At 48.3% G+C, this 18,158-nt stretch overlaps 1 long non-coding RNA gene across 2 annotated transcripts; it reads right to left on the minus strand.

The window, feature by feature from the left end:
* Positions 1-3,311: 3,311 nt before the first annotated feature.
* Positions 3,312-16,549, minus strand: LOC138844610 (uncharacterized). Of its 2 annotated transcripts, XR_016217798.1 has the most exons (3): positions 16,411-16,549; positions 6,894-6,987; positions 3,312-3,562 (listed from the first exon to the last, which is right to left on the minus strand). It is a non-coding gene; the product is annotated as an uncharacterized LOC138844610 (long non-coding RNA). The 2 variants fall into 2 exon arrangements; XR_011380697.2 differs by lacking the exons at positions 3,312-3,562; positions 6,894-6,987 and adding an exon at positions 14,593-15,575 and having other exon boundaries at positions 16,411-16,546.
* Positions 16,550-18,158: the final 1,609 nt, after the last annotated feature.

Genomic DNA, 18,158 nt, shown 5'->3' on the forward strand with positions numbered 1-18,158 from the left:
AGAAAGAATTCAGGCGTGAGACAGAGAGTAGTGGAAAGTAAAATAGCAAGGTTTATTAGGGAAGGGACATCCTTAAGAACGGATGGGCACCTCTCCAGACAGAACCTGAGAGAGAGAGCCCAGTCACTCGGACTGGGGGAGAGCAGGGTTACATGGTCGAGTGGAGAGAGTATACCTGGGCAGGCCAGGCGGGCGGCTCAGCAGAGAGGCAGAGGGCTGAGTGTGCAGTCCGGTTGAGTCTAGCGGTTTTTAAGGGGATGGGTTTTGCCTCCCCACCTCTGTTCCTCCTGGAACAAGGGACTTTTTGGATGTAAATAGGAAAAATTCCTATCTGAGTTTTCCCCCTGAAGTTATCAGACAGGAGGAAGCCTGGCTGGCATCGCCCTGGTTAGAGGAAAGATGGGCAGGACTCCTTGGAAGATCCATAGGATGTTTGAAGTGCAGATACTGGGCTGCACCTGGAAGGTTATCAGGCAGAAGGGGCGGGACCCCCACCTGGCAGGGTATCGGGATGACTTTGAGATGCATATGCTGGACCTAGATGTCAACTCTTTAGGCCTTTGTCACACACACACACATAAGCTCATATCTGACTTCCTGCGTGACAGAATCAGTGACCATGCTGATGCAAGCAAACAACTTTACCTGCTATACCACAATGTTGGCCCATGGTTTAAAATTTCAGTATCTTGTTAATTATAGATCATTCTTGTATTGGTTTAAATATCGCATGAAGGGGTCAGCCCTGTGGCCTAGTAGGCTAACCCTCCACCTGCAGCACCGGCATCCCATGTGGGTGCTGTTGGTGTTCCTGCTACTCCTCTTCTGATCTAACTCTCTGCCTATGGTCTGGGAAAGCAGCAGAACATAGCCCAAGTGCTTGGGCCCCTGCACCCTCATGGAAGACCTGGAAGAAGCTCCTGGTTCCTGGCTTCAGATGGGGCCTTTGCGGCCATCCGGGGAGTGAACCAGCGGATAGAAAACCTTTCTCTATGTCTCTGCCTCTCTCGGTCTGTAACTTTACCTCTGAAATAAATAAATAAAATCTTTAAACTGAACATGATGGGGGGGTTCCAGGGCCTTGCTGTTCTGGTCTCATGTGGACTGATCTACAGCCAACATTTACTTGGTAACAAACTCTCTTTCCACTTGGGTTTTCTTCAGAAAGCACAAAGTCTGGAGTCCACTCTACCTAATCCCTTCTTCCAGACTTTTATAGGTGTCAGTCCTGCAAGGTGGAAGGACTTCCCTACCTCCTATTGCTTCCTTCCCCTTTAGCCTTCACAAATGTCTTACCTGAGATAACGCTCTCCCCTATCTAATCTCATGCTGGCAGCTGCTTCTGGAAGACTCAAACTGAAGCACTGAAGACTAATAGTGTATTGTAGTAAATCAGAGATCGTGTAAGAATATAGAATTTTCAAAGTTTAAGTTGGTTGTGTGAAGTACATACATACAATGTTTCCGGAACAGAACACAAAGCTTTGAACCTACATATGAAGTTTAATTATGAGGAAATGAAAATTTACTCGAACTAACTTATTTGAACTCATATCCAAGAAGAAACATTCAACTTCAGAATTAGAAATAACACTGGAAATTGTCTACTTCTGGGTTTGGGGTGGGTAAAGTGTGACTGAGAAGCTATAACTTTGTGAAGTGACTACTTATACTCTGTATACTCAAGTATATGTCATTCATACTTGGCTTATACAGAATTGATACAATTCCAGCAAATCAGCAGAATTTGAGAAAATCTTGAGTTTCACATCTTAGCTCTCAAGTCTGAAAGCTCAGATAATTATATTCATGGCAAAAGTGATAATCCTTATTTCCTGCAAATGTAATGAACTTTTAACATAAAGTTATTGAAGGCTGGCGCCGCGGCTCAATAGGCTAATCCTCCGCCTTGCGGCGCCGGCACACCGGCTTCTAGTCCCGGTCGGGGCGCCGGATTCTTTCCCAGTTGCCCCTCTTCCAGTCCAGCTCTCTGCTGTGGCCCGGGAGTGCAGTGGAGGATGGCCCAAGTCCTTGGGCCCTGCACCCCATGGGAGACCAGGATAAGTACCTGGCTCCTGCCATCGGGTCAGCGCAGTGCGCCGGCCGCAGCGCGCTGGCAGCGGCGGCCATTGGAGGGTGAACCAACGGCAAAGGAAGACCTTTCTCTGTCTCTCTCTCTCACTGTCCACTCTGCCTGTCAAAAAAAAAAAAAAAAAAAAAGATAAAGTTATTGAAACATCAGTTTTACATAGATCCTATGAAGTGTAGGAAGAAGTATTAATTGTTCATCTGGTTACAGAGTTTAAATCATAAATTCAAATTACTCATCTTCTCTAATGTCAAATATGGTCCAGAAAGCCTATCACAGAGAAACAAGAATGGGATTCTGCAGGTCCAGTATCAGCATTTGGCCCCCCAAACATTGGCAGACATTTAAACTCCAAAGTCATTAATCCAAAGTGGATTAATGTGAATGGCTGGAATAAAGGTGGAAGTTGATCCTGCCAGGTGTTGGAAAGTGGGGCCCTTGAGGAGTGATTGGATGGGACTAGGTTGCTAGGGCAGCGTGCCATGATTGAATCACGAGGGGGGGGGGCACACACAGACAGGGAAGATCAACATGCCTCATGTCTCTCCCTGCTCCCTGGCTTGCTTGCCCTCTGATCCTCCCTCCCTCATCAGATTCCAGATTAATAGGGCTCCCTGGTCTTGGACTGTGAACCCCCAAAACTATAAGCCAAAATAAACCTTCCTTGGGAAGTAGAAGTAGCTGCTTTGGGGTGTTTTAATTGTAGTATCAAAACGCTGACTAGTCCGGTACTTAAAAGCAATTATTTTCAAGTATGCTCCAAGGGTCGCCTTTTACCAATGGATGAACCTTCAGGAAGGGACAAGAATCAGGAGACCTCAAAAAGTTTGTGGGAAAATGGAATGAAGAGAAAAATAAACTTTATTTTTCCACGTCAGCTCAAGTCCAGTATATTTTTGTTAGTGGTGATACCAGCCATTTTATCCCTCCATAAAAAACTGGGAAATCAATCACATCAGTGAAGTCTATTTCACATAATTGAAGAAAAATGTAGGCCCTTTCAGCATTTTTTAGCATTAGGAAAGAAAAGAAGTTGAATGAGTACTATATGGTGGATGCCTCATGATTTTGCCTCGAAATGCTCACAAAATTGCCTCTGTTTGACGAGAATAATGAGCAGGAACAAGGTTGTGACAGAGAAGGACTCTCTGGATACTTTTCCAGCTAAAGCATTGGCTTTCTCAAAATACTCTTTTTTTCTTTTTAAATTATCCTGACACTCTTTTTATTTTATTTTTAAAAAGATTTATTTATTTATTTGAAAGTCAGAGTTACACAGAGAAAAGGAGAGGCAGAGAGAGAGAGAGAGAAAGAGGTCTTCCATCTGCTGGTTTACTCCCCAACTGGCCACAATGGCTGGAGCTGTGCTGTCCAAAGCCAGGAGTCAGGAGCTTCTTCTGGGTCTCCTACGTGGGTGCAAGGGCCCAAAGATCTGGGCCATCTTCTACTGCTTTCTCAGGCCGTAGCAGAGAACTGGATTGAAAATAGAGCAACCGGGACTTGAATTGGCGCCCATATGGTTTGCCTGCACTGTAGGTGGTGGCTTTACCTGCTACACCACGGCCCTGGCCCCTCAAAACACTCTCACAATAAGCAAATGATATTAGTTTTTGGCCCCCAAAAGGTCTCCTATCTGCTGGTTCGCTCCCCAAATGTCCACAAGAGCTGCAGCAGGCCAGGCTGAAACCAGGAGCCAGGAACTCTCTGGGTTTCCTATACGGGTGGCAGGACCCCCACTATTTGAACTATCAATGGCTGCTCCTAGGGTTTACATCAGCAGGAAATTGGAATCAGGGGTGGATCTGGGGACTGGAACCTATCGAAACATAGGATTTGGGTATCCCCAGAGGAATTTTAACTGTACATCAAATGGTTACCCCTAAAACTATAAATCCTGAATTAGAATATCTAGATTTAATATGGGATAATTTGTGAGATTTTATGCCATTTTTTGCCTTTGGACAGTTTGAGAAATTGGGGTTTTGAAAGTTTTTGTTTGTTTGTTTGTTTGTTTTTACCATTTTAAATGTCCAGATATATCGTTTACATTTATTCAGGAACTCATTGGAATAATTGTGCCAGGGACTGTGCTGGGCTTTGTGGAAATTGGGGGTATTCCTGAGAAGTGATCTTTGCTGTCCAGAATTATAATGAGGAAAGAGCTGGACGCACAGGGTGGAGGGCTGGGCCCGAGGGAAAGGAGAGCAGTTTGAGTAAAAGCTGGGAGGGAGGCCAGAGAACCCATGGGAAGACGAGCAGTTGAGACTGACTGGAATATGGGAAGCCCAGGCAGGCACGAGGAAGTCTTAGCAGAGAGACTGTAGATGAATGTTTGAATGATTTCACTCCAGTCACTTAATGAGCTTCGGTTTCTTCAAGCGTGCAGAAAAGGCCAGTAATGTGAGGGATGAAATGGGATTGTTAGCCTTCTTTTGTATGCGGACAGACAGCACATGGTTCAAAGAGAGAACGCTGCAGTACAGTTGTCTGGATAAAACCGGAGCTCTTGTTGGGCCAGCGGGACTCTGGACAAGCCCACCTCGCCAAGCTGTGCAGGTGGAGGAAGGCCGGAGTAGCATGCGCCTCGCAGATTTTCTCTGATACTTACACGATAGATACACACATCTGGAGATCACTGCGGGGCACAGAGCCAACACGGCAAATGTTAGCTTTATGATCAGTGTCCTAGGTGTGTAAGCCTTTTCTGGTCCTCAATTCACAAACCTCTGACAATAAAAGAAACTTTCTTGGTGACAAAGTCTGACCAGAGGCTTTTTATAGTTCCTCAACACTCACTTAGAAAGATTATTCACACTCACTGCTGCACAGGTGTGGAACTGCTTCCGTTGCTGGGGTGTTATCTCTGTCCATGTAATACACTGTCTTTCTAAAATATATAGACAAAGTCCACAGGCAAGCTTTTGGTCTAGCGGTTAAGATCCTGCATCCTGTATCAATGGAACCAAATATATCTTTCTTTGCCTTTTCATATTCTGATAAACAAAAGTCAACCACTAAGCCGGTGACTGACAAGACTGTCTGTTCAATCAGGTAAATAATGCTTGCTTGTGAATCTCGGAAACTGGCCTTGAGAAGCTAGCTGCAGTTGCAAAGTAATCTGGCCTTCCCACGTCAGCATGACTGGAGGTTTCAATTTCTTGTAACAAAATGCAAAGGGGTACGCATAACTAAGGGCACAATAAGCACACAAGGAGGTTCTAGGCTGATTGGGCTTCATTCTAAGGAATGAGAACACTGAAATCTCTTAGCACAATACTTTCCCTTTTTCAAATCACAGCCGAATACCATTTTGTAGCTACTCTGTTGTACAGACTATCTACAAACTCCTCCTCATGATAAAGTCACACCGACAAGCAAGTTTCCCAGGGAACTGCGCTCTGTTATCAGACCTGCAGCCGGCTTCAGCTCCTCGCTCAGCAGCCCAAGCTCTGTTTTACATGCCTTAAAAACTCCGCACTGTTCCCACTATGCAGTGCTAGTCCTTGAGATCGCAGTCTGCTGTCACCCTCATCTGTCTGTAGATTAAACTTTCCCTCTACTTTATCATCAAACCTTGTTCTTGTTATCTGGATTCAGCACTGGGGTCAGATTGAGCTTCCTGTTAGAGTTCCAGCTTGATTCTTGAATCCGGCTTCCTGATGACTTGGATCTTGGAAGGCATCAGGCGATGGTTCCAGTGGTTGGGTCTCTGCCACCCATGTGGATTGAGTCCTGGTTCGCGGTTTGGCCTGGCCCAGCCCCAGCCACTGTGGACTTTTGGAGGAGTGGACCAGTGGATGGGATCTCTATCTCCTTCTGTCTCTTTGCCTCTCAGATGAATAAATAAATAAAAGATAAAATCAAAATATTTCTAAATTCCAAAATATAACTGGCACCAAGGGCTTTGCTAACAAGACTGGAGATGGGTATTACCAGTTCCTTCTGGAGAGAGGAAAAGAGTATTCCAACAGATCTAACTCAAGTTTCTGAGCAAATTAGTTTTGTATATTAGGATCAATGAGTCCAGCTGCAAAAAAAAATTTCCTTTCTTCTTGTCTGAATAATAGTGCTGAATAGGGGCCAGCGCTGCCTGAGTCCTGGATGCTCCACTTCCGACCCAGCTCCCTGCTGATGTGGCTGGGAAAGAGCAGAAGACAGCCCCAGTATTTGGGCCCCTGCCCCCACATGGGAGACCCAAAGGAAGCTCCTGGCTCCTGTTGTGGCCATCTGGGGAGTGAACCAGGGCATGGAAGACTCTCTCTCTCTCTCTTTCTGACTTTTAAATAAACAAAATCTTTTTTTTTTTTTTTTTTTTTTTTGGACAGGCAGAGTGGACAGTGAGAGAGAGAGACAGAGAGAAAGGTCTTCCTTTTGCCGTTGGTTCACCCTCCAGTGGCCACCACGGCTGGCACACTGCGGCCGGCGCACTGCGCTGACCCGATGGCAGGAGCCAGGTACTTATCCTGGTCTCCCATGGGGTGCAGGGCCCAAGCACTTGGGCCATCCTCCACTGCCTTCCCGGGCCACAGCAGAGAGCTGGCCTGGAAGAGGGGCAACCGGGACAGAATCTGCCGCCTGGACAGGGACTAGAACCCGGTGTGCCGGCACCACTCGGTGGAGGATTAGCCTATTGAGCCGCGGTGCCAGCCATAAATAAACAAAATCTTTAAAAAAAAACAAAACAAACAAACAAAAAAGAATAGTGCTGAATAGCACGCTCCTGAAGTATTTTGGAAGTGTAACCAGGAAGTGTAGGATTTAGGTAAAGGAAGACATTGGAGTATTATAGTGGAGACTCACTCACTTGAGCTTATTTCACGAGGATGTTCCAGGAAAGCACTTCTTGCAACATTATACTATGGGGTGGAGGTGGGGCGGTCAGACCATCACAAAGAAAGCTGCAAGAAACCAATGTGAATGAGGTGTTTGAACATACAACATTTGAAGATGCACCCTGCAAGCAGGAAGGACCACCCTACTCCCCACTTCTAAATCCTGGACACACCCCTAATCCTTAATACGACAGCCTGGCTCTTTGGAGAGAGACGTTCTTTAAGGAGCTCCGCCTTGCCCCTGTCTCCTTTACTTGCCGCAAGTAAACAGCTTTGCGCTGAGCAACTCTCCTCTGAGGCTGATGTTGTGGCAACACCCAAGGACATAGTTCCCTTGTGTCTGCTAACAGAAGGCTGCTGTTGCCGGTAACGATGGTTCATTTTCTATTTTTCTTTTTTTAAAGATTTATTTATTTTATTTGAAAGTCAGAGTTATACAGAGAGAGGAGAGAGAGAGAAGTCTTCCATCCGATGATGGTTCACTCCCCAAATGGCCTCAACGGCTGGAGCTGTGCCGATCTGAAAAGCCAGGAGCCAGGAGCTTCTTCTGGGTCTCCCACATGGGTGCAGGGGCCCAAGGACTTGGGCCATCTTCTACTGCTATCTCAGGCTACAGCGGAGAGCTGGATCGGAAGAGGAGCAGCTGGGACTAGAACCAGCGCCCATATGGGACGCCGGCGCTTCAGGCCAGGGCGTTAACCCGTTGAGCTACAGCACCAGCCCCGCTGGTTCATTTTCTAAACAGGCTTTGAGGATCACCAGGTGTACCAGTGTGTATTTCTCTGGTAAGGAAACTACATTTTTTTGTTGTTGTTGTTGAATCTGATTTGCTTCTTATCAAAAACACTACTACTGGTTCCTTCCCCGACACCTCCTTTTTTTTTTTTTTTTTTTTTTAAACGATTTATTGACTTGAAAGGCAGAGTGACAAAAAAGGGAGGCAGAGACCATTCATGCCTTCAGTAGCCTGGAGTGGGCCAGGCAGAAATTAGGAGCCAGGAACTCCAGCCACATCTCCCTTGTGGGTGACAGGGACTCAAGCACTCGGGCCATTACCTGCTACTTTGCAGGTGAATTAGCAGGAAGCGGGATTGGAATCAGAGGCAGGACTCAATCCCAGGCACTCTGATATGTGCAGGGGTCCCAAATGGTGTCTTAACTACTATACTGCAACACCGGCCCCTACCGCTACTTTTTTTTTTTTTTTTTTTTTTGACAGGCAGAGTTAGTGAGAGAGCGAGACAGAGAGAAAGGTCTTCTTCCACTGGTTCACTCCCCAAATGGCCAGGAGCCAGGTGCTTCTCCTGGTCTCCCATGCGGGTGCAGGGCCCAAGCACCTGGGCCATCCTCCACTGCACTCCCTGGCCACAGCAGAGAGCTGGACTGGAAGAGGAGCAACCGGGACAGAACCGGCGCCCCAATCGGGACTAGAACCCGGGGTGCCGGTGCCACAGGCAGAGGATTAGCCTAGTGAGCCGTTGCGCCCGCCTGCTACTTATTTCTAAGCCACCATGCATAATACGTGTTCCTAAACCATATTCCAGAACTCAGCACCTACTTCATCTTGTATTCTGTGAGCTTCTCCCCCAGTAAGTAACCAGTGGAAAGTTGTCACATTGCAGATTAGAGATTCTTTCAGCCAGCTAGGGAATGGATGGGGCGGAGCTGGCCTGCTCCTGCCCTGCCCCCAGGCAGGCCTGTCTCCAGGCAATGAGAAAAGTCTGGTTCTCTGACACTTTCCTTGGGACGATAGGAGAGAAGGCCCGCAGGGTAGAGTCACAGAAACGCTTAGCCCCGGCCCCAGGGAAGCGACCTGGCCCAAGCACTCAAGACGACTCCAAGCATCCCTGTAACCACGCCTGCCGGCCCCGCCACCTCAGCTGTCCCATCCCTCTCACGATGCCTTAAAGCGTCCAAAATGCCTCCCGAGGCAAGATCCGAGCCCGCAGGGAGGTCTAGAAGCGGCCAAGGCTTGCACGGCAGGCACAGCCCCGCTGACCGCTGACCACGGCGGCCTCCGAGTCAGCAGCGCGCAGCTCCTCCCAGCGCCGGCACAGGAAACGCGCGCTCCCTCTTCCGATGCCCGCGCCCCTCGGCCGGCATGAATCGCTGTTTTCTCAGAGCGGGCCACTCCAGGGACTGGGAGGAAATGCCTGTGGCCAGTGACAGGCAGGACAGCCTAGCGGAACTTGCTTTCGCCTTGAGCGCAGATTCTGTGTTCCCTGCGCTCAGCGGTCTTTACAGTCTGGCCTGAAAGCCGACTTGGGTGTGTGGGCAGTTTACAGACTGTCCAGGGCACCCGGGACGTCAGACCACATTTGAGAAGAGCTAAAAAAGCCACTGCAGGAAAGGGAAGACGGCTGCAAATGGCTGGACAAATTGGCGTTTTGCACGAAGAACAGCAGTCCTCTCGGATACTTCCTATCAAAGTCCCTTCGCCCTCCAAGTTCAATTCTGAATAAATATTTAGTACCTACTGTGTCAGGGTCACATGATTGACACGTGGTCCCACCCTTCAAGGGACCCACTAGCTAGTAATGTGAAAAAATATACATTATGTAACTAAATTTAAAAGTAAATATCTATTACTAAAATATGCAGTACTTATATTTTGGTTCTTTGTGTAAGCAATTACTGAGCCAATGGGAGGATATTTCACTATGTGCTTTGGAAAGAAAGACATCCCTGGGTATGCGCCACGGCACACTAAATTCTCATTCTGAAAAATGAGCAATAGAGGAACTCCCAAACCTAAGCCCAGGGAAGGCGTATTTTGGATAAAGCACAGATCTATGGAAAATAAAAGCACTTATGTGGAGGACCTGCCCTGCCCTCATAGGAGGCAGTGAGACAGCAGTGGCTGCTGGTGCCATATTGAAGTTTAAGTCAACAGGAAAACTTAGTGATAATTCCAGCCTTGATTTAAGATTGTGCTACCTTGTTCATTACAGATTTGGGGCCGGGGCAGCAATTCTACTCTCAATATATTGGATGAATATATTTTCTCCTTTATTGAGTGCTTGGTCCAAAAAAAAAAAAAATTGTGCCCAGTGATTAAGTATAACACTCTCCATAGCCTAGTGCTGGCTATTGTATACTGAAGGAAGTGACAGCTTCCACCTTTCTGTTGCATGCAACAGGCCTATAACAACATGGAGGGGGTTTGAGGAACCAGGCCTCTCTGGTCCATGAGGACTTCTCTCCAGGCAATGCCTGCCAGTAACTTCCCATCCAGCACTTTTCCAGCACAGGCTGTAGTCTGAAAACCACCCTACCCAATCCTTTTTCGTCCATTCACAGGTGTCACACCTGCAAGCTGGTATGAAGGCTTCCCTACCTTCTCATTTAGCCTTCATAGGTGTTTTACCCCCAGATAAATCTCTTTCATGTCTGATCCCATGTTGCAGCTATTTCTGGAAGATCCAAACTGATATACTAAAAAGTAGCAGTGGGTTATAGTAAATTAGGAAATGTGTAAGAATATAGAATTTTCAACTTCCACTTTTCAGATTCTAGCTTGAATGTGTGAGGAAAAGACAAGCAATTTTTAAAAAAAGATTTATTTATTTATTTGAAAGTCAGAGTTAACACAGAAAGAGGAGAGGCAGAGAGAGAGAGAGAGAGAGAGAGAGAGAGAGAGAGAGTCTTCCATCCACTGGTTCATTCCCCAATTGCCCACAATGACCAGAGCTGCGCCGATCCGAAGCCAGGAGCTTCTTCTGAGTCTCCCACGCGTGTACAGAGGCCCAAGGATTTGGGCCATCTTCCATTGCTTTCCCAGGCAGAGAGCTGGATTGGAAGTGGAGCAGCTGGGACATGGAGCCCATATGGGATGCTGGCATTAACACGTCCACTGGCCCGGACATACAATTTTTTAGAAAACAGGACACAAGGCCTTTGGATTTTACATATGCAGTTTAATTAAAAGGAAATGAACAATTACGCAGATCAACTTATCTGAACTCACACTAACAAGAAATATTCAACTTCTGAATTAGAAATGAGTCGTCACAGTCTATTTGGCTTAGGTTGAGGGGTGGAGCATACAAGCCTGACTGACAAGTCTTAGCTTTGTGAAGTTACTACTTACATTCAAGTGTATATCGTGCATTCTTGGCTTATCCAGAATTTATCCAATTTCAGCAAGTCAGCAAAATTTGAGTAAACCTCTTAGAGTTTTACAACATGGCTCTCAAGTCTCAAAACTCAGATTTTATTAAAACCACAGAAAAAGAGATTATCTTGTTTCCTGCAAATGTAATCAAGTTTTGAGACAAGTCAGGCAAACATCAATTTTACAGACTTTCTGAAGGGTAGGAGGAAATGGTAACTGTTCATCTAATTGCAGTCTGTACCATACATTCAGAGCATACTGATTTGTCTCTTGTCCAATCAAACCCAGTGAGTCTACTGTCGCTCCCCCTCTTCGTGGAGGAACGACACAGGACCCTGCCTAGGCTTCATATCCGAGTCACGGCACCATTATGTCGCTCCCCGTCTTCGTGGAGGAACGACACAGGACCCTGCGTTGTTCTTTCGTCTGCTCGGCCCTTCCCGGGTTTGCTGCTGGTTCTTCCCGGGTTGGCTACCAACCCTTCCACCTCCGTGGAAGGGCGGTTCCCCCTGCCACCTTCCCCACTTCCGCGGGGGAGCGGCACACCGCCGGCCGGCTCTCTCGGGGGCTGCACAGGTGTTCCCTCAGATGTTCCTTGTGCATGTTGTCTCTCTCCTCCTTTATAGTCCTTCCACCAATCCCAACTCGGCTGCCCACACGCCGAGTACGCTGCTCTCCTCCAATCAGGAGCAGGTCCTGCTGTTTATTGGTTGAACTGGAGGCAGCTGAGTAGAAGCTGTTTCTCCCTTCTCAGCGCCATATTGTGGGAGAGCAGATGCATAGAATAAGTCTTAATTCCAGTAACTTAGTCTAGTCCGAGTTGCTCCCACAGTCTACTGCAGACTATCAGAAGTGAATGTGATTTTTGCAGGGTCCACAAAAGCCTTACTTCAAAAACTTGTCATCAAATTAATACTTAACAGCTGTACAGAGGTTATTTTAAGTATGCTACTAGGGTCATTTTCACCAAAGGACTGACCCTTCAGGAAGTCAAGTGACAAGAATCATGGGACATTAAAAAATTGGGGGGAAAATAGAATAAACAATAAAAATAAATGATATAAAATTTGCTCATATTTCTCACCATAAGCTCCAGAAAATTCAGTGTACTTTTGTAAATGATGATACTGGCCATGTGGGCCATCCTTGAAGAACCGAAGTTCCCAGGAATTTAATCATATCAATGCAGTCTTTTTCACATTATTGACTGAAGAAAAATGGGTGCCCTTTAAAGATTTTTTAAGATTAGGAAACAAAAAGAAGTGAGAAGGAGCCAAATCAGTACTGTAAGGTGGATGCTTAATGATTTCCCACTGAAACTGGTGAGAAATTGCCTTTGATGAAAGGAAGGAGCAGGGCACGGTTGTCATGGAGAAGGACTCTCTGGTGGAGTTTTCTGGGCGTTTTTCGGCTAACGTTTTGGCTAACTTTCTCAACAGATTTTCATAATTAGTTAATGTTATCTTTCTATGGCCTGCGTGAAAATCAACAAATAAAATGCCTTGGGGATTGCAAAAAACAGTTGCTACAACCTTGGCTCTTGATTGGACCACTTTTGCCTGATTAAACTTTCACCTTGTCGGAGCCATTGTTTTGATTGTGCTTTGTCTTCAAGGTCATGTGGGAAAAGCCAAGTTTGACCTGTTACAACTCTTCCAAGAAATGCTTCAGGATTTTCATTCCACTTGGTTTAAAATCTCCATTGAAAGCGCTGCTCTCATCTGCAGCTGATCTGGGCTCAACAGCTTTGGCACCCATGGAGCAGAAAGTTGATTCAACTTTAATTTCTCAGATTGTGGAAACTGAGCCAGTTGAGATATCTATGGTATTGGCAATTGTTTCTGCTGTTAATCACCGGTCTTCTTCAATTAGGGCATGAACGAGATTAATTTTCCTCACAAATTGAAGTGGATGGTGGATGTGGGCTTCATCTTCATTTTTTTTTAAAGATTTTATTTATTTGAAAGAGAGTTACAGAGCGAGATAGAGCCACAGAGAGAGGGAGAGAGAGAGAGAGAGAGAGAGAGAGAGAGAGAGAGAGGTCTTCCATCCGCTGGTTCACTCCCCAACTGGCTGCAATGGTCAGAGCTGAGCTGATCTAAAGCCAGGAGCCAGGAACTTCTTCCAGGTCTCCCACGAGGGTGCAGGGGTCCAAGGACTTGGGCCATCTTCCACTGCTTTCCCAGGCCATAGGAGAGAGCTGGATCAGAAGTGGAACAGCCGGGACTTGAACCAGAGATAATACGGGATGCTGGCACTGCAGCAGGTGGCTTTATCCACTATGTCACAGCGCCGGCCCCACAAAATGTATTATTTAGGCAACTCCTATGCTATTTAGAGTAAAAATCGGCATTTAGGCCGGCGCCGCGGCTCACTAGGCTAATCCTCCACCTAACGGCGCCGGCACACCGGGTTCTAGTCCCGGTCGGGGCGCCGGATTCTGTCCCGGTTGCCCCTCTTCCAGGCCAGCCCTCTGCTGTGGCCAGGGAGTGCAGTGGAGGATGGCCCAAGTGCTTGGGCCCTGCACCCCACGGGAGACCAGGAAAAAGCACCTGGCTCCTGGCTCCTGCCATCGGATCAGCGCGGTGCGCCGGCCGCAGCGCACCGGCCACGGCGGCCATTGGAGGGTGAACCAACGGCAAAAGGAAGACCTTTCTCTCCGTCTCTCTCTCTCACTGTCCACTCTACCTGTTTAAAAAAAAAAAAATCGGCATTTAATCATCAGAAGTTTAGAAAAGTTGAACTGCACAAATTACTAGTGACTACTGCCAAGCAGTATTCCAGACGGCCGTGAATCTGTGATGGAGTGATAAATAGTATAAGACTATACAGTTATGACCTGTCAACATCAAATATTTTGAATGAAACATGAGAAAAGCCAAGCTTCTTAAGAAGACATCATTTCCCCATTCGTAAGTCAGTTATAATTCTTACCTACCCCACAGGTGATTAAAAGACAATATGTAAGGTGCTATGTTGCTCCCCCTCTTCGTGGAGGAACGACACAGGACCCTGCCTAGGCTTCATATCCGAGTCATGGCACCATTATGTCGCTCCCCGTCTTCGTGGAGGAACGACACAGGACCCTGCGCTGTTCTTTTGTCTGCTCGGCCCTTCCCGGGTTTGCTGCTGGTTCTTCCCAGGTTGGCTACCGACCCTTCCACCTCCGTGGGAGGGCGGTTCCCCCTAGCCACTTCCCCCACTTCCGCGGGGGAGCGGCACACCGCCGGCCGGCTCTCTCGGGGGCTGCACAGGTGTTCCCTCAGATGTTCCTGGTGCACGTTGTCTCTCTCCTCCTTTATAGTCCTCTTCCACCAATCCCAACTCTGCTACCCACACGCCGAGTACGCTGCTCTCCTCCAATCAGGAGCAGGTCCTACAGTTTATTGGTTGAACTGGAGGCAGCTGTGTAGAAGCTGGTACTCCCTTCTCAGCGCCATATTGTGGGAGAGCAGATGCATAGAATAAGTCTTAATTCCAGTAACTTAGTCTAGTCCGAGTTGCTCCCCACAGTGCTATGCACATGTAAGATATTTATTAAAAGATACTAAGGGATATCAGGTGTTTTCACTGATTTATTTAGTACGAGGAATGTGGAAAGGATGATAGTATGTGTTGTATCAAAATTATAAATTAAAATATATAGTTTTCAGTAAAGGATTATTTATCAGATCATGAACTGTTTGTTACATTTGGGAAAAATCAAGAAATTGGAATTTTGAAAGTTCGAACATTGGAAATATATTTCACTTGGATTCCGAAACTTATTGGCACAACTGCACCAGGCACTGTTGGCTTTGTGAAAGTCAGCGGAGTCGCAGGGCAATTCCTGGAAGTGGTCTCTGCCGTCCAGAAGAATGAGGAAAACGGCTGGGAGAGGCAGGTGGAGGACTGGTTTTAGGGAGAGGAGGGCAGTGTGTGAGAAGCTGGGAGGTGACAGAATCAGTGGGCAGGGTCGAGCCGTTGAGACTGGCTGGACAAGCAAGCAAAGGAAAGGATCTGGAAGTCCCCGAAGAGAGGCCTGGACCAGTGTTTGAGTGTTTTCCTCGGTCAGTCACCTGAATGAGCTGTGGATTCTCCAAGTTTGCAGAGAGGGCCAGTATTGTTGTGTGGGGAGCAACTGGACTCTGTCCACTCAAGTGTCTAAAACAGTCCCCGGAGAGCAGCAGGTGGGCAACAGACACCCAGCTGTTTCCACACATCTGAGCTGAAGCTATTTATGGCTTCTACTCATTCCATTAGAATAATCATTCAGGGGCCGGCTGTGGCGCAGCAGGCAAAGTGCCGGCATCCCATATGGGCGCTGGTTTGAGTCCCGGCTGCTCCATTCCCAGTCCAGCTCTCTGCTATGGCTGGGAAAGCAGTGGAAGATGGCCCAAGTCCTTGTGCCCCTGCACCCTCGTGGGAGACCCAGAAGAAGCTCCTGGCTCCTGGCTTTGGATTGGTGCAGCTCTGGGTGTTGTGGCCAACTGGGGAATGAACCAGCGGATGGAAGACCTCTCTCTCTCTCTGTATGACTCTTTCAAATAAGTAAATCAATCTAAAAAAAAAAAAAAAAAAGCGTTCACACCCATGGCTGCACAAATACTCACCCAGGTACAGCCCTCCTCCCCATGCTGTTGCCTCTACGTAATGATATTTCTAAAATAGATGAAATTTGATTCAAAGATTCTGAATTCTGAAAAGCATCTGTTCCAAAAAGGCGGGCTGGGCGTTACCCACTGCTTCTGGAGGAAGGGAAATCACACACACACACACACACACACACACCCGCACACAGCTCAGCGCACAAGTCTCCGAGGCAAGTCAGGTTTGCATGGCGGGGTTTCAGAGACACCCGCGGCAAGAAATTTCTATTCCTCCTGCGACCAGAACGCGACTGAACAAAGAACCCCCGAGGGACTCGGGACAGCCTCCTCTGCCTGCGATGAGGGCTCGGGGGACGAGAGGCCTGTGCAGGCAGCGGGCGTGCAGTGGGGGGCAGCCCGGGCCGGGAGGCGACGGTATCGTGCCCGGCCTGGACTCTGTGTCTAGGAAAAGCACCACCAGCGCTGTGCACAGTACAGAGGAGAAACGGTGGGGCCCGTGGAAGCCCCCACGCATAACTCGCGCTCCTCCACGCTGTGAACCGCACGCCGCAGAACGCAGCGATTCCCGCAGTGCGCACGAGTGCTCCGCTTCGCAGCCCAAGACCGGGCCCGACGTCACTTTCCTCCTGCGGGCAGCCCGCGGTGCAGGAAGGTGACTGAGGAAGACGCCTATCCCTGGCCCCCGGGAGGCCACCGAGGCACTGGGGTGACTGGGGGCACCCGCCAGCCCCGCCACCTCAGCTCCCCCGTCCCTCTCCACGAGCCCACCACCGGAAGCAGCCTCACCTGGCCGGAGGTGTGCCCCCGCAGGCCCTAGCCTCGCGATGGAGCCGAGGGACTGCGGTGACTCGGCAGCTGACAGCGGCGTGAGCGGCCACAGCCGAGGCTCCGAGGGCGCCGCCCCAGCCGTGCTCGGGTTCTCTCCTTGGCGCCGCGTTCTGCGCCCCCTGCAGGTCCTCCGGCGGCAGTGCGGCCGCTGACCGAGGCCAAGGGCATCTCGCGTGCCCGCCGGCTGTGCGGCATCTCTGGGGCGTTCCAGAAATTCGGAGGAAATGACCGTGGCGGGGGATATGTCGGTCAGCACGGCGGAAATGGCCTTGTTGCCCTGAATGCAAATTCCCGATTCCCTACGCTCAGCGGTCAGCCTGGATGCCAACTTAAGTGTGCAACCGGATTGCAGCGTGACCCGCACTCAAGAGCCTTGGCCAAAAATTCTGAAGAACTAAAGGATCAAATGCAGCAAGGGTTAGCGATTGCAAGTGGCTTGAGAAGCTGGCATTTTCCATCAAGAAACGGATGTTTCTGCAGATATTCCCTGATCAATGGCATCTTTTTTTTTTTTTTTTTTTTGACAGGCAGAGTGGACAGTGAGAGAGAGACAGAGAGAGAAAGGTCTTCCTTTGCCGTTGGTTCACCCTCCAATGGCCACCGCTGCAGCCGGCGCACCGCGCTGATCCTGGCAGGAGCCAGGAGCCAGGTGCTTTTCCTGGTCTCCCATGGGGTGCAGGGCCCAAGCACCTGGGCCATCCTCCACTGCACTCCCTGGCCATAGCAGAGAGCTGGCCTGGAAGAGGGGCAACCGGGACAGAATCCGGCGCCCCAACCGGGACTAGAACCCGGTGTGCCGGCGCCGCAAGGTGGAGGATTAGCCTATTGAGCCACGGCGCCGGCTCCAATGGCATCTTTTGGGAATAAAATATTTAATACCGATTTTGTCAGACCCAGATGATTGACTCATGGCCCCAAGGATCATGGAACTTGCTAACTCCTAATGAAGACATTACGATAATTACATAACTTGTAAAATTTGGATATTATTAAGATTTTTGTATTTAAAATATAAAAATGTATGTAGTATTTCTGTTTTAAATGTAAGCAATTACTGGGCGAGCTGCAGGGCATTTCACTATGCATTTGGGAAAGGAAGACACCCCTGGGTTTGGGTTTGCTCCACAGCACACACAAGTCTCATCCTGAAAAAGGAGCAGTAGAAAAATTGCCAATACCGAGCCCATGAGACATTTTTGGATAAAGGCCTGGAAAATAGCACTTGCACAGAGGCCCTCAAGCAATGCCCTCTGGGGCCATACGTCCTGAGGCAACAGGGAAAATTAGTGATGGGTTCCAGCCTTGATTTAAATTTTATTCACCGTAGACTTTTTTTTTTTTTTTGCATTAATCCTGGTTTTAGAATAAGATGTGAAAAAGTGACTTTTGGCCAAAAAGCTTGTGCCCTCAGGTCTGGTATTGTGCCACAACGGGTTAAGCCAATGCTTACCACTCTGCCCTGGCAATCCATCTCTTGAGTCCTGGCTGCTTCACTTCCTATCCAGCTTCCTGTGAAGCACTTGGGCAGATAGATGGCCCAAGTGCTTGTGTCTCTGCTACCCAGCTGAGATCAGGATGGAGTTCCTTGATTTGGCCTTGCTCAGACCTGGCTGACATGGCCATTTGGGCAGTAACACAGATCAGATCCCTGTTGCTCTGCCTTACATCTTTTAAAAACTGCCCCCAAGTGGGGAACCGACATAATC

This window comes from Oryctolagus cuniculus, chromosome 12 (genome assembly GCF_051225735.1).
Source record: "Oryctolagus cuniculus isolate XC-2025 breed Fujian yellow rabbit chromosome 12, ASM5122573v1, whole genome shotgun sequence".
Lineage (NCBI taxonomy): Eukaryota > Metazoa > Chordata > Mammalia > Lagomorpha > Leporidae > Oryctolagus > Oryctolagus cuniculus.